Here is a 12,461-nt window from a genome sequence, read left to right as displayed (position 1 = left end):
CATGGCAAAGGTGAGCAGACTTAATGAGTTCGATGTCTCCCACCCAGAACAGTGGAGCTCCTACATCTCCAGGGTGGACACCTAATTGCAGGCCAACCAGGTTGGCGAGGATAGTTTGAAAGCAGCGACCCTGCTCTATGTGTGTGGACAGAAAACTTGGTGGTGCCAGCCAGCATCAAATCAGTAACGTATGCTGATTTTTAAAAAAATTGAAGGAGCATTTTGAACCCAAGCTGTCCATAATCGCTTGGCATCATGCCTTCAAACAGAGAGAGCAAAAGTCAGGGGAATCGGTAGTTGAATTCATGGTCGCACTCTGGCAAGCGTTACGCTATTGCAATTTTCCTGGCTTGGAGAATTGACTCAGGGACAGGCTTGTATGTGGGCTGTTGAATCTCTAGCAGTGCCTATTTGCAATGGAAAAGCTGCCCTTCCAAGATGCCTTGAGAGAGATCATGGCAGACAAGGCTGCCGGTGGAGCGATGAAGGCTCTACAGCCTCAAAAGACACCCTCAAAGCAGATGGCCATGCACCAAGAGTCCGTTGAGCTGGAAGATTCGCTAGAGGATGATGAGATCGACCGGTTACAGAGGGAAACCATTAGATGGCATCGTCCTACAGCACAAGCAACTAGTCATCAAAGTTGCACAAGCTGCGGGGGCCAACACAAAAGGATTGAATGCAGGTTTCGCACAGCAGTGTGTCGTGCCTGTAGGAAGCAAGGCCACATTGCCAGAGTCTGTAGAGGTTGCCAGAGAGATACTCAGACTGGAGCTGCCCAGCAGAAAGGTAAATGGGCCCCGGGGCAGAACAGGGTCAGATACTGTTCCAGGAGGAGAAGCATTTTGTGGACAGGAACCCAACACCCTCTTAAAGAGAAGCTGTGGCTGCAAGTAAAGATACAGGGGGTTCCTTGTTCCATGGAGCTTGACACAGGGTCAGCTCTGTCTATTATTTCATACAAGACTTTCAGTTACATCTGCAGACAAGGCAAGAAGCGAGTTCAACTCAAACCGTCAAGCATTGTTCTGACAGATTTTCAAAATTGCCATGTTGCGGTGAAAGGCGAAGCCTTCATGAGAGTCAGGTTCAAAGAATTTGAGGGTCCCCTCAACGTTGTGGTCACTGAAGGATAACAATTGGACTAGACTGGTTCGAGGCTCTGGGCATCTGAGTAACTGGCATAAATCATACCCAGATGGCTGACCTGGCTGCAGTATGCCAAGAGTATGTTGATGTGTTTAGTCCTATCTTAGGAGAATATAAAGGGGCACCCATATCCCTTCATCTTGATCCGACTGTCACACCAATCAGAATAAAACCATGCAGAGTGCCGTTTTCGCTTAAACCAAAAATCGAAGCAGAATTGGACAAATTAGTGCAACAGGGAAAGCTTCAACCAGTGGACAGTAGCCTGTGGGAGACTCCCATAGTGACCCCAGTGAAGTCCAATGGGGACATTTGTATCTGTGCAGACTACAAGTGCACAATCAACAAGTCACTACAGCAACATGCTTACCCAGTGCCAGTGGTTAGTCACATCCTCGCATCACTTCAAGGGGGTCACCTAACTCAACCTCGCACAAGCCTACCAACAGCTGCCTGTTGATGATGCCACAGCTGAGGCACAGACAATCGTCATGCACAGAGGGGCATTCAGAGTTTGTTGCCTGCAGTTTGGGGTAAGTGTTGCCCCAGGATTGTTCCAAAGCATTATGGAATGGACACTTAAAAATATACCAGGTGTCTGCCCCTATTTTGATGATGTCCTGATTGCAGGTGAATCTGAAGCAGTACTTGCAGATCGCCTCAGAGCAGTGCTTAATGATTTCATGAAGTGGGGTTGAAGTTAAAGAAAGAAAAGTGTCAGATTGGAGTGGACTCTACTGAGTTCTTGGGATTTCGGATAGACTCCGCTGGAATCCACCCACCAGAAGCTAAGCTAAAAGCTATCCAGCAAGTCCCAAGGCCTAAGTCTAAGGGGAAATTACAGGCATTCCTGGGAGTTTTAAATTTTTATCACTCATTTCTGCCACACAAAGCAGCATTGGCCGAGCCACTCCATCATCTTTTAGACAAAAAAGCACCCTGGGTGTGGGCAAGCTCCCACGATAAAGCATTCAGAGCAGTCAAATCACTGCTATTGTCTAACTCCGTGTTAGCACATTTTAATGAGAAACTGCCCGTGATTTTAGCATGTGATGCATCACCGTATGGCATTGGAGCAGTTCTAAACCATAAAATGGCAGATGCCTGCAAAGCTCCTATAGCTTATTAATCTAGAACATTATCTGCAGCAGAGAGAAATTATGCACAGATAGACAAGGAAGCCCTCGCTCTTGTAGCTGGAATTAAAAAATTCCATGGCTTCTTATACGGACGACCCTTCACCATTTTCAGTGATCACAAGCCATTGCTCAGCCTCTTTACAGCAGACAAGCAGACTCCGCAGATCCTATCAGCAAGGATGCTGTGTTGTTCAATTTTTATGGCTGCCTATTCATACAGGCTAGTCCACAAACCTGACAAGGAAATGGGCCATGCTGATGCACTCAGCTGACTGCCTGCCTTTGCCTCAAACAGATCCAGACCCAGCTCCAGCAGCTCGCATCCTGGCAATCCAGGATCTTCCTGAAATGCCACTACATGTGGGAGATGTGGCTGCCGAAACTGCCACTGACAAAACAGTCACATTTTGAACTGGGTGTTGAGGGGGTGGCCAGAAAACAGGCCAAGTCCAGAGTTCCAGAGTTATGCCAGCAAAAGGGATGAGCTGTCAGCTCACAAGGGTTGCATACTGTGGAGAAGCAGGGTGATTGTTCCACCCACAATACAAGCCAGAGTATTACAATCTCTGCATGAGGGGCATTCTAAGATGGTGGCGCCTCGAATGGGTGCGGCTGCATTGGCTCTTAAAGGCAAATAGTTTTGGGAGGGATAGTAAGGGCTATAGGCCACATGATCAGGAAGATTTTAATGTGTTTGAGCATCATGGTGGAACTAAGGTAACATACGACATACGACCAACAATCTTTGCTGGCCTGGCGAGTTTCTAGTTGTTTTGGAACTGTTGGTGAGACCGTTAAAAGTCGTTGGCGCTGTTTGAATTTGTTCTGCCAGCAGCAAGATCTGACTGCTGGCCCAGTGATGGATTCTATTGCAAATAAGGGCTGTTTCCAGAGGAGGCAGAGGAGGAGAGGACCTGGAGCTTATGGAGCAAAGGAACTGGATGAGGCTGTCGGCAGGCTCAGAGGAAGAGAGAGAGGCTTTTGGAGGAGTTGGTGGTGGCGGCAGCATGCTCCAGGGGCGAAAAGAAGCAAGGCCTCTTTAAGGAAAAGGTGGAAGAGTCAGGTTCAGAAAAAGGAAAGAAGGTGAGGTTGTCAGAATACAAGCAAATTTGAGGGCTAATCCACATGGAGCCCCATTTCCATCTGTCCTGTTTGCCATCGTTCACTCCCTAGAGACTAAAATGGACAATGTGAAATTTGAGCGGGCCACGAACAAGTAGTATATATCGGAGGTGATGACCCTTTGAGAGCTGTATGCAACAAAATTTCATTTTGATGTATGCCGATTGGTGTACATTCAAAGTGACAATAAAGTTATCATCATCATTCTGGCATCGTCAGAATGAAGGCACTTGCAAGAAGCTACTCATGGTGGCCAGGTCTAGATAAAGACATTGAAGTTCAAGTAAGGAGCTGTAGGGTCTGCCAAGAAACTCAGCCAGAAATGCCTCAAGCACCAGTGCACTGCTTGGAGACCACACAAACGCCATGGTCTCACATGCATATCGACTTTCCAGGACCATTTCAAGGACAGATATTCCTCATTGTCTTGGATAGCTATTCAAAATGGCTAGAGGTAGTACCTGTCCAACCTATGACTACTGCCAGGACCATCCAGGAAATGTGCAGACTTTTTGCTACACATGGCCTGCCGGATGTAATTGTGTCTGACAACGGGGCACAATTCATGGCAGCAGAGTTCCAGACCTTCCTCAAGGCCAATATGATTAGACACACCACTTCAGGTCCATTTCACCCAGTTTCCAATGGCCAAGCTGAACGGATGGTGAGATCCACAAAAGAGTCCCTGAAAAGACTAACGACTGGAGACTGGAACCATCGCCTGACAGACTTTCTTTTTTGCCAGCACACAACGCCAAGTGCCGCTGCAGGTCACAGCCCAGCCAAGCTGAGATGGGGTCATCGACTAACGACAAAGTTGGACCATATCCATCCTGACAGAGCAGCTGCAGAAACATCACAACCCAAGCCTCCAAGGAATTTATGTTTGGGTGAGCCTGTTTGGGCAAGAACTATGGGCAGGGGGCACCTTGGGTGGTTGCTATTGTGACAAAGGTGTCAGGGCCATTATCCTACAAGGTGGTCCTGGACAATGATCATGTGGTCTGGTGCCACATTGACCAATTGCAGTGGCGGCTGGCAAGTCAGAGTCCTGGAGCTGAGGTCAAGAGAACTGTAGACTTGCATAGGGAAGTGGACATTCCCGAATCGGCCAGGCCCACAGAGACTGTACGAGTTGAACCTGACTCAATGCAGAAGAGTGAACTGTGTTTGCCAGCAAGTGACATGGGTGAGCACAGCGCCACAGGTCTACTCAGTACACCCAAACACAGTGGCATCCGTCTACCTGGTGTGGACAGACTTAGTGGCATGGGTTTACCTGGTATGGCTAAACAGCAGGTTGATTGGGAGCCCCAAACAGTTTTGCGGCGCTCCAAAAGAAACCGTAATCTGCCAGCATACTTAAAATATTATGTACACAAAATGTACTGGGGGTTGACTTATCCAGGGGAAAGGGGTGTTATGTATTGATATTGACCATTTATTTGTTTGTGTCTGAATATATCTCCAATTGTTTTGGAGGGAATTTAAAGTTCGTATTTGAGTGGGAAAACCAGCTTTAAATTTGATTGGTCGCTGCCTAGTGGTGGCATGTATAAATATATGTCAGTTCAGTCAGTTCTGTTATTCTTGCAATAAATTATGTTGCATCAGTTTGGTCTGGTCAATGCATACAAGAACTCACTACGCAACAGTAACAATGATTTCCTTCTGAGAAAGTGAGTGCCTGATCTGGATAGAAAAGAAGCAACAACCTATATTAATGTGTAATGCCAGATTTTATATACTGTAGGTCCATTTAGTCTATAATCAACAATCTATATAGTAATTGACAGCCATTTCTATTTACTATCCTGTAAATTTCCCTTTGCTGTTAGATTTTGTATTATTGTTATTTATGCTATTGTATTTTTATTATTAGTTGAAAGTTGCCTGAAAAAGCAATATGAAAAATAAGTAATAAATATTTGCCAGTAATATCTGGTAGAAGAGGTAGGAAACTGGTTACAGTCAGGGCTTTTTGTCTCATAGAACGCTCAGAATGGCATTCTGGCACCTTTTTTTTTTTTTTGCAAAAAAAGCTCCCTCTATTGGCTTTCGAAAGCCTATTTCAGGAGTAGGCAATCTTGCCTCTTTTATGACTCATGGACTTCAACTCCCAGAAGTCCTGAGCCAGCCACGCTGAGGGGAAAGAGAGAGGTTTCCAAGCTGAGCCATGCTGGCTCAGGAATTCTGGGAGTTGAAGTCCTTGAGTCATAAAAGAGCCAAGGTTGCTTACCTCTGCGCTAGAGGAGGACATTAAAATTATTTACAAGGTTATTTCTTTAGGAACTAAACTTTTAGAAACTAAAACAGCTAATTCAAAAAAGCCAACAGGAAAGAACCTCACATTTTTCATCTGCTTCTGTCTTTTGGAAGGTAAAATTAGATAACAAAATAATCTATTTCCTATGTTAACATCTCTGCAATGAAATCAATTAAGGTAACAGGAAAGAAATGAGAAACATTTTTCTCAATGTAATATGTCTAATTTAGCTGATGGTAGAAAAAAATAGTATCTTTTGTACATACTCTTGAAAAATATTTTGAATCTATGACCATCTATTACAACTAAACCACTTTAAATTAAATAATTCTTGAAATATTCTTAATTTGGACTTTACTTTTACTGTTTGGACTGTTGTGTGTTTTGAAAAATAGATTATTTAGAATCTAGTTACGTTGCACTTCAGTCTTTAAATAATTAACCTAGTATATACATAACAATATATGATGTTTTCCATGGTGAGCTTAACATCAATAACAACATTTATTAAAAAGGCTAAAATAATTTCTGGTGGTATTATCTGTACATTAAAATTTTATTTAGTCACAATCTTTCACTTTTCACATTCTGGACAAGCAGTGGTCATGTAACCTAGCAAAAGATGTTACATATGTGTATAAGCGTAGTCAGTAGCATATGCCTTTTTAAAAATATCAAACATGCAAAGAAAGAAAAATAAGTCCAAAATAACTGTATTACATCCAGAAATGCCAACTTTGCAACCACTATTTCTCATCCATAACTATGGCACCCTAAGGATACTTGCATACATGCAAATGCTTCTCTGGGATCAGTAACGCAGCAGGGATTTTTTTTCCTTCCAGTAACAGATTGCTAGGAAATACCAAACATGGCCTTGAGAATTCCAATGTTTGTTACAAATTTTTCTGAATGTGGTTGGAAAGAGGCCTAGAAATGCCAGCACAAATACATCACACTTGCTGAACATGCAACTAATTACAATCTTCAATTATATGTGATATATCTAACATGAGATGGGCTGTCTCAACTGCAACTTGCAAACTGTTCAGTTTTGCAGCAAAACAACCCAGGACAAGTTGATCAGCATTGCTTAGAGAGGACTCATTAACACAATTTTTGGGAAGGAAAGAAACAGAAGGACAGTTTAACATCTTCCAGTTGATGTTATGTTATGTAACATCTTCTGAGAGTTGAAGTCCACGAGTCATAAAAGAGCCAAGGTTGCTTACCCCGGGCCAATTGGCTTTCAAGCCAATAGGATTTGCTGCTGAGCACGCCAAAAAACCCGGCCGGCAAACGTTGCACAGGCAAGTTGTCTGCAGCAAAGGCAGGAACTTTGCACCCCTCCCTGATGCCCAACTACACCATCTCAAATAGGTAAGTAAGATATTATTTGCAAATAGGATGGCAATAAACGATTTAGGCTGCATTTACATCAGGGCTTTTCAACCTTTTCAGAAATTGTACCACTTTTAGGACATGACAATATTCAAGCAACACCAGTGCTTAACAAGGTGTCAAAAACTTGACTAAAAAAAGGGGGGAGTTATTTGGGGTTTCATTGGTTAGATTCATTTATTGTTATAGAAATGGCTAGTTTATAATATTATAGAAAAGCAAAAAGCTGAGGTTCAATGTTAATGCTTCCTTGTACTCTTGTAACAGAGGAAGTCAGAAGTCAGTGCCTTTTCTTTTTCCCTTCTCCCTCTCACTTTTCACTTTATCTGTCACCTTCACTCGCAAAAGCCCCCCCACTCACTCACACTTTGCTCACAAAAGCCTCTAGTCGTTCTCACTCACTCCTCTGTCTCTTTCAAAGGCACCTCATTCAGTCTCTCCCCCACTCACTCCATCTCTTTCAAAGGCCTCTTGCTCGCTCACTCACTTACTGCCACATAGCTTCCAAACGCCATTTGCTCATTCACTCACTCACTTACTGCCCCGTCGCTTCCAAACACCACTTGCTCACTCGCTCACTTACTGCATTTGGAAGTGACGGGGAAGTAAGTGAATGAGTGCTGGTGCCAGAGGCCATCAGCTGTTTGGCACCGGAGACCACTGCCATGAGGAACACAGCTCTGGGTCGGGGTTCGGAGCAGTTCCGGGTGGGGGATCAGCACAGGCTGCGGTGTGGCAACTGCAGGGAGGGGAATCCCCATGGCGGCTGTGGGGAGGGGAATCCCCGTGGCCTGTGATTCCAAGCCGCAGGGGCAGGGGTACAAAGGACGGGTGGCAACACCGTAGCAAGACACCGGCATCGCTCCCAGTGACAGCACCTCTGAGTTCCGGCACTTTTTTTTTTTTTTTTTAGAAAAAAAGGCACTAGTTATAGTAAAGAACTATGGAAAGAAAGAAGAGAAAAGATGGAGTAGATTTTGTGAGAGTGAGAAGAATCAGAGAAAGTGCATGACTATCTAGCAACACAACTTGGTAATCAGTGGCAGAGCATAAATAAATCTACACTTAATTATGCTACAATCAAGAAATGGAAATTAAAAGAGCATGCAAGCAGATAGGTTAAAATATTGTGAGCTGCATGTATATGAACAATTTTGTGTTTATATCAAATTCAGTCACAGATCCATAGCAGAGAATTTTTTTTTTAAAAAAGCATCTAATTACTCACTGAGAAAATAGTATTTCCCCTCATAAATAATGAAATATGTTTCTTCTTCCCCAATGCTCAAAATGAAGGAATACAGATTTTGGATGGCCACATGGATTAGAACTTCACTAGCTATAAATAATGATTGCAACTCGGTTGCCAAGAAACAACAAATAAAAGACATATGCATCTTCTCTTTTGATTGTCCACCACTATTTTTACCCCATACCCTCCTTCTTATTATATAGATAAGGATTCTTTTCTTATTCCCTGCCACAACAGTCTTTGAAAATTTAGCATTTTTAAAATCAGTTTTTAGGGAGCATGGCTCAATGAGGAGACTATAATTTTATGCCTCTATGGAGAAAAAATATTGCAAGCATCCATTCCCCAGAAGGTGTGATTCTCATACTGTACAGAGAATCAAGCATTGTCTCCCTTTGTAAACATTATGAAAAATTCTTGTAAGGCATACGCTTGTTAGAAATAGACCTGCAGTTGACTTAAAAATCTATATTAGCAATTTTGCCCTCTGTTGGAGATATGCTTCTCTAAATGCCATTCAGTGATTTTAAATGAAGTTATATATTTTTGGGGAAAAAATACCGAACTGGATTGCATTGATCTTTTGGTATACTATATCATCTCTCTGACTGATTTGCAGTGATAGTAAAATAAATACAGAGAAAGTATTTGCAAAAATATTATTTTCAAATGAATGACGTTGCTCTACGGCATAAGAGATTGGAAATGTGTAGACAAGAGAACAATGGGGATGCTGGAAAATATCAAAGAACTCAGCAGGAAGGTTTCAGGAGATCCATCAATACCTGCTTCTAGGTAAAGGAGTCTTAATAAAGGGCAGAATGAAGGCATATAAACTAAAACATGGAGGTTTGGTAGGCAGATGATTTCCGTATCTGGTATCTCCTAGACCAGGGGTAGGCAACCTCAGCTCTTTTATGACTCATGGACTTCAACTCCCAGAATTCCTGAGTCAGCATAGGTGACTCAGGAATTCTGGGAGTTGAAGTCCATGAGTCATAAAAGAGCCGAGGTTGCCTACCCCTGTTCTAGACCTTAAAAGTTCAGAAGTGCCTTTCTTCACTTTCTATTGATTCATCATCTTGAATTGCTATTCAGTATGCGTATTCATTCTTGCAAATGCAATATAGTAAAATCTGAATGCTCCAGATCTCTATTCAGCAGATTTAAGGAAAAAAAATCTATTTGAGAATTCATCCCCAAGTAATAGAGAAATTCTACTATTTCTGTAGTGAGCTTAATAATTGATATAATCAATCCATTTTGATACATTGTTTGCATCCATTTACATCATTTAGAAAATTAAATACTGGATTTTTTAATCAACTGTATGAATTTACACCTGTGATATAAAACTGGATCTAATGGACATTTCGATATAATAGAATCCCCTTCCCCCTCAATAGTTAGTTAGACCAAGAATTAGCATAGCAAAATAACTTGCACAGGTAGTCTTTGACTTACAACCATTTGTTTAGAAACTATTCAAAGTTGCAACAGCACTGAAATAAATGATTGATGACTGTTTTTCCCACTTATGATCACTGAAGCATAGCCACTGAATGCTGGTTTGGATGCTTGGCAACTGACTCACATTTATAACGGTCGCAGAGTCCCTGGGTCATGTGATCACCTTATGTAACCTTCTGACAAGCAAAATCAATGGGGAAACCAAATTCACTTAACAACCATGTTACTAACCTAACAACTACAGTGATTCACTTAACAACTGTGGCAAGAAATATTGTAAACTGGGGCAAAACTCACTTAACAACTGTCTCACTTAGCAGCAGAAATTTTGGGCCCAACTGTGGTTGTAAGTCAAGGACCACCTGTATAGTCAAGGAGTATAGAAATCAGCTGCTGGATTGCCAACAAGCATGCAGAATATCTCTCCATAGCCAAGCTTGCCTGAATCTTAAAATATTTATTTATTTATTTATTTATTTATTTTAATCCCATTTATATCCCGCCCTTCTCCGAAGACTCAGGGCGGCTTACAATCTAAAGCACAAATCAATGTGCTTAGCAATAGCCTTCATTCTATGTATATGCTTGCTTATTATTAGGGCTTTCGGGGGCCCCAAGCGGCATTATTACAAAGTCAGCTTATTGCCCCCAACAGTCTGGGTCCTCATTTTACCTACCTCGGAAGGAAAATATACTGAAAAGACCTGCAAGAAAAGAACCAGGCTCAGAGACCACCAAGATGTGTCCAGTTTCTAGAGTCCTACCACAAATATGTGACTAGCACTGACTTCAATTGTTTTTTGAGCACCATGTTAAATTTCTTGGCTCCAGCATGTTAATTGGCTTCTCCTTTTATTTCTCTACTGCTTTTGAAATTTTGTTAACTCTTGTTGGCAAAATGTGGAGGCAGGTCAGAATGAAGAAACCAACCATGTTAATCTGATGCAGGCAAACACTGGGCAGAAATGAGCTTCCTTCTTTTTTTCCATTCTTCCTACCCAAACTACTAACATAATGTTTTCTATATTCTGAAACAAAGTTGTAGTCTTCTGACATCTATTTCTGACACTGCACCTATTAGAATCATTGACATTCAAAAAAAAATATAATTTACATAGGATACTTTAAATTTATTTTTGTATCTGTGCATCTGGTGAATGGATAAGAAAGGAATCCATATTATTGAAAAAGTATGATTTGATCAAAATGGCAAGATTCCACAAATAAGATAACAATCATCAATTTTAGTTTTGATATATAATACATTATCTTCTTTAGTACAGGGGTCCCAACCCCAAGGCCATGGACTGGTACCGGGCTGCAGCATGCCAGCAACCAGTCCGCACAAACAAGCAAAGCCCCATCCATGGGATGCAGGCAGCACACAAAACCACACATTCTGTAGTCCGTGGAAAAAACTTTCTCCACGGAACCGATCCCTGGTGCCCAAAAGGTTGGGGACCTCTGCTGTACTATATCAATTCTATACTACAAAAACCATCTTTATCTAAAAGCCACATTGATACAAAGGAGAAAATTAGGAGCTGGTCCACCTCCAGTTTTGACCCCACTCTTCCCCACACTCACCACTCTCACAAATGGCCATGTTGTTGGAGACATTGCAAAAAGAATAGTTGTAAACATCTCTTAATTGCAAACTCCTCCCAAAAATTGATGGTTATCTTCATGAAATAGCTACTTTCTGGCACATCACTTTGAAGCGTCAACTCCACTGCAATTGAAATATGTCCATTTTATTTGTTCTTTAAGTGGAAGACCAAGAGTATCTGAAAAATAATCTTCTCAAGAATTTTTCATCACCTTTCAGTAGTAGCTGCCTGTAGGAATAAGCAAAATATTCCCTACATTCAAGAGACACAAGAGCTGCTTTTGGGTGATAAACTGAAATGTTTATATCATGCATATAAACTGAACTGAAAAGTGTGTTTGGTATCTTTTAAGTCATGCATAGTGAAATGGATGTGTTTTGCTTCAGTCAGAAGTGGTTGACAGAGCAGAGAAAAAACTAAGGATTTTAGTGGTTGGAGAATCAAGGGAAGAACGGAAGGAAAGGCTCCAGGTTCGAAACAAAATACATTGATAGATTGATTGATTTTTCACATTTCTGAATTGCCCATCTCTCTCATAGAGGGACTTTGGGTGATGTACAATAAAACATACAAATACAAAGCAGCATATAAAAATTAAAATGTTTTGCTTAAAATTTCAAATATAGATTTAAATTAATTTTTTAAAAAAATTTAAGGAGGCAAGAATAATGTTAAAAATTAGTTGACAAAGGTAATGGGAGAGCTTTCATAGCACCATCCAACTCAGGCCCGTGTACTCCTTTGGGCTCCTCACACAAGGCTGCAGAACTATGTTTTAATCCCTTTTCAGGAAGTCAGGAGAGTGGGGATCTGCCTCACCTCTGAGGGAAGATCATTCCACACGGCAAGGACAATGGCAGAGAAGGCTCTTTTCCTAGACTCTGCCAGTCAGAGTTCCTTAACTGATGGAGTCTGCAACATAGCTTTCCTGTCTGACTGGGTTGGATGGCCTGATGTAATGGGACAAAGCCAGTTTCTTAGGTAGCCTAACCCTATCCCGTGTAGGGCTTTGTAGCTCATAACCAATACCTTGAACTGGACCCAGAAACAAA

This window comes from Vipera berus, assembly GCF_964194415.1.
Source record: "Vipera berus genome assembly, chromosome: 2".
Taxonomy (NCBI): Eukaryota; Metazoa; Chordata; class Lepidosauria; order Squamata; family Viperidae; genus Vipera; species Vipera berus.
Note: the sequence above shows the minus strand (reverse complement) of the source record.